The sequence below is a fragment of the Octopus bimaculoides genome, chromosome 1 (genome assembly GCF_001194135.2).
Source record: "Octopus bimaculoides isolate UCB-OBI-ISO-001 chromosome 1, ASM119413v2, whole genome shotgun sequence".
Lineage (NCBI taxonomy): Eukaryota > Metazoa > Mollusca > Cephalopoda > Octopoda > Octopodidae > Octopus > Octopus bimaculoides.
In genome coordinates this window covers 74,321,048-74,326,047 of record NC_068981.1, presented here as the reverse complement: position 1 = coordinate 74,326,047, position 5,000 = coordinate 74,321,048, and positions in this window count along the sequence as shown.

Below are 5,000 nucleotides of genomic sequence, written 5' to 3'. Positions count from 1 at the left end.
ACTTTCAGACTCCCCTTTTACTTCAACGTTTCATGTTCGGGATTTGTTTGTAGGTTAATTTACTGAAGACCAACGTACATACGTACCGACGTAAGTTTACACATAGCCTTTACAATACACATTCCAAGTAGTTAGTCAGACGGTGTAAAACTGTCCAGAACATACAAACGTTTCTTCTCCGTTGTCATGCCACGCCCTGTAAGTCAACTCGAATGTTCTCACAGGGACAATAGAGTAGACGTGTAGAAGTGATCATATAGAGTGGGGGAGGAGAGAGAAACAGAAAATAAATAAACAATTAAAGAGAGAGAGAGAGAGAGAGAGAGAGAGAGGGAGAAAGAGAGGAGAGGAGACGATAAAAAACAGCAAAAAGAAAACATAAATGAAAAAAGAAATGAGAGAAGGAAAAGATAGACTTTAGGATTTCTAGCATGATATTTCAAGATTCGGATTTCAAATTTCAATTGCGTGGTTTTAAATATTTCATGGATTACTTTTCAATGTTTAAAAGATCCATAGACTTGTACCAGTAATATAGTGGCGTCAGCTTAATCAAAAAGGAAATTAACTAAGAGAAACAATTTAGAGAGGCCACTGGCTTGTATTTAAGCAACATAGACAAATGCAGATATATCAAATACCATATAACATAAATTCTTGAGTTATTAAAACTATTTCCGCCTCTAGAGGATGTGTCATAATTTCCAAATAACACTATCTCTATATGAAAAAGGGGAAATTAACTCAAGAATCAAGAATTTCTCCAAAGTTGATACGCCATTAAAGAAAAGGATAGGTTTGTCTGGAGATATGACGATAGTTGTGGTTAAGTGTTTCTGGCTCGAAAAACAGTTGAACATTTAATTTTGTTTAAGCTATGCAAATTATTTAGGCTATGAATGTGTTGAGCACTTTTGTATATGTCGAATTCCCTTGGTTGCTGAACGAGTGTCGTGCTGATGATGCATATTGAGACTGAAACGTGTATTTGCCGTTCTTCTTATCTCCAGAAGACTCCTGACATACACCACCAAAGAAAGATTATGCAATAAATTTTCTAAAATGTTAAATACCATTAGAGAAAAAAAGAACTCGCTTTGCCAGACACGGCTTGGAAATTAAGGAGGATCTGGTTAGTAATATTCTGCTTCAACATGGTTACCATCGATTTGGTCATCCAATAAAGACATTTAACAAATGATATTGGATGTCACTGAATGGAGCAATCACGGGACATAGAAACTAGAGATGAGTGGAGTATCAGGATCATGTGAATCTACAGACTCAACCTGTGATACAAACACAGAGCGCACTGTTAAAAAAAACAAAACAAAAAACAAACAAGCAACACCCCTCTCCAAAAAACGTACTCCATCATGCGAGAGACGAAAATCATCATCATCGTTTAATGTCCGCTTTCCATGCTGGCGTGGGTTGGACGGTTTGACATGGAGCTGGTCAGTTGGAAGTTGTCCAGACTCCAATTGTTTGTTGTGGCATGGTTTCTGCGGCTGGGTACTCCTCCTAACGTCAACTATTTAACAGAGTGTGCTGGGTGCTTTTTACGCATCACGGGCATAAGTGAGTTTTATGTGGAACCACCACCTGCAAAGGGCAGGCCTGTATGTGTGGAAGACAGTGATTTTGCTTAGGTTGACGTATCTTATCAAGTGCAGCAAATTGCCACGTCTCGCGGTCCCTTGTCATTTATTCTGTGAGGCCCATCATCTGAAGATCCTTCATCATCACCTCGTCCCATGTCTCCCTGGGTCTACCCCTTTCACAAGTACCCTCCACAATTGGAGTTCGGCGCGTATATCCACATACTGTACTTAAATCCATATATTATTTTCTACTCTAGGCACGAGGCCCGAAATTTATGGGGAGGGGTCCAGTCGATTGGATCGACCTCAGTACGCAACTGGTATTTAATTTATCGACCCCGAAAGGATGAAATATGAAGTCGATCTCGGCAGAATTTGAAATAAGAACGTAAAGACAGACGAAATACTGCTAAGTATTTCGCCCGGCGTGCTAACGTTTCTGCTACCTCGCCGCCTTATTAAATCCATATATTATTTTCTGATCTAGGCAGAAAGCTCGACATTTTTGGGGAGGGAGCCAATCGATTAGATCGACCCCAGTATGCAACTAGTACTTAATTTATCGACCCCGAAAGGATGAAAGCCAAAGTCGACCTCGGAGGAATTTGAACTCAGAACGTAGAGACAGACGATATACTGTTAAACATTTCGCCCGGCGTGCTAACGTTTCTGCCAGCTCGCTGCCTTATTAAATCTATATATTGTACATTGAATACATATATATATATTTCAGGTTAGATCTTCGACAAATATATTTGGGATTCCTTAACGACAAAGTAACCTTCATATAATTAAGGTGTATTCGGCCTGACGAGTAGCTAGCTGAGTACCCCTCATTACACACGCACACACACACACACACACACACACACACACACACACACACACACACACACACACACACACACACGCACGCACGCACGCACGCACGCACGCACGCACACACACACACACGGATGTGTGTGTATGTGTTTATATACGTATGTATTTATTTTGGACAAGAAAACATCACTAAATTCATTGAAATTATGTTGTTTTTTTTTCCAGAGAAAATAAATGAAAACATGACTGAAATCACAACCAATTCCAAATGAGAAGAAGTTATAATCCCTAAGAAATTAACGATCAATCTTCTGAATTAACATGCCACTCAGGAAAATATAATCTTCTTTTTTTCTTTTAGAGATAGGAGGACAGCTTTGGGAGAAGTGTTTCTGCCTAATTATGCGCCATCAGAACGAATCGGTATCTTAGGTCTTTTATGAGACAGGATTGCTTAATAGATATACAATCACATAAATACATACACTCAAGTATATGTATGTATGTATGTATGTATGTATGTATGTATGTATGTATTTATGTATATGTATTTGTCCAGAAATCCGAGCAGTTTTATATGTATATGTATATATATATATACATACGCACACACACACATATATATACATACACACCCACACATATACATACATATACACATACATACATACATACATACACTCAGAAAATGGTTGTGATATACATCTGTTAAGTTTCATTGTTACAACCACACCTTGTCTCCTGAAACTGATACTTCAGACTGTGAGCAGTGGAAACAATAAATGTGAGAGTGATCGTGAAGTCTGTTCGACATCTTTCTATTGTCATTAGTACAGCGTATATTTGCAGTTTGTTATTTTAGATCAAACTCCTTGTGTGGTAAATTCCTAACAGAGAGAGAGAGAGAGAGACAGAGAGAGACAGAGAGAGAGAGAGAGAGAGAGAGAGAGAGAGAGAGAGAGAGATAAAGCATTGGGATATACTGACAAATAACGTTACTTACTACGAACAACAAAGCAGAAAGGACCGTTTATAACGTACACTGACCGAGCAGACAGATACACGCAGGCGCAGATATCCATACACACACACACATATATACATAAATGCACACGCATACACATACACACGTGCACACGCACGCACATGTACACACATAAACGTTAACTCCCGCACTCTCACATGGACACGGATGGACACATGAACAGGCACCCATATGAACAGAATTGGTGGATTAAGTATATGATTAAAGGAAACCCTCTGGATATTACTGGATATTACTGTCCGAATGTTCTAGGCCTCATAAAGCAAGCTACCAGGTTTCCATAGCGTAGTAACTGACAGAAATTGCAACATTCTCCTTGAATGGGACGTCAGCACGTTGCAGACTTATTCAATTGCCGTTGAGTTGACTGGAATAACGTGAAATGAAGTATTTTGCTCGAGCACATACTGGGGTTGGACAAAATAACGGAAACACCTAGCATCATAGCATCATAAATTTGAAATAGGTATGCTTTTGGTGATATACAAAGTGGTGTCAAATTCCAGTTTCGAACAAGTGGTGGACTATTCAGTCATCAGCGTTTCAAAGCCAGAACATTGCTACGCACCAGTATCATTCGTGAACTGCTTTTTGCAGATGATGCAACCTTCTTAGAGGAAGCTCAGGAACTTCGATACCGGTTTTCTGCTGCATGTAAAGCCTTTGGTTTGACCATCAGCATAAAGAAGACGGAAGTAATCCACCAACCTTGCCGTACCCCTAAACAAATTCGAGGTGTCAAGCAGAGGCTACTGGTTCACAATTTTCCTGACTCTCCTATACAGGTTGATGGGAAAAACCTAAATTATGTGAAATCATTTACATATGTTGGTAGTAAAGTGAATTTGAGCGCTTCCCTTCATGATGAAATCGTCAACCGTCTTGCAAAAGCAACCACGCATTTGACAAACTCCGTCATCGCCTATAGAATGAAAGGGGCATCAAACTTGCCACCAAAGTACAGGTCTATAAAACTGCCATGCTTACTACTTTCTTGTATGGCTCAGAATCGTGGATACCCTATAGACGACACATTAACCAACTAGACCTCTTCCATAAAAGCTGACTGAGGACACTATGCGCTTACTCACTAAAAGACAGAGTTTCTAGTGCAGACCTGTTTAGCAAGTGTAAGATTAGTGGAATCGAGAGCTTCCATATGTAATCACAATTATGCTGGGCTGACCATGTCGTCAGAATGAGTGACAAAACAATACCCCAAATCTTCATGTACAGCCAGCTTGATAGTGGGCACATGAATGTTGGTCGACCATGGCTCAGATATAAGGACAAGGTGAAAAGTAACCTCTTAGGAATAAAGATAGCTCACAACTCCTTTGAGCGAACAGCCTTGGACCGAACAAAATGGAGACCGTAGTGTCAAAATGGTATAAGAAACCTTGTTGCAACCAGCATTAACAGGTTTCGGGGTGCAAGGCAAAGTAGAAAAGTGGCTGCTAATATACCACTTGCACTGATCTGTAATCCTCATACTTGCAGAATCTGTGGGTTTTCTTGCAAATCTTTGT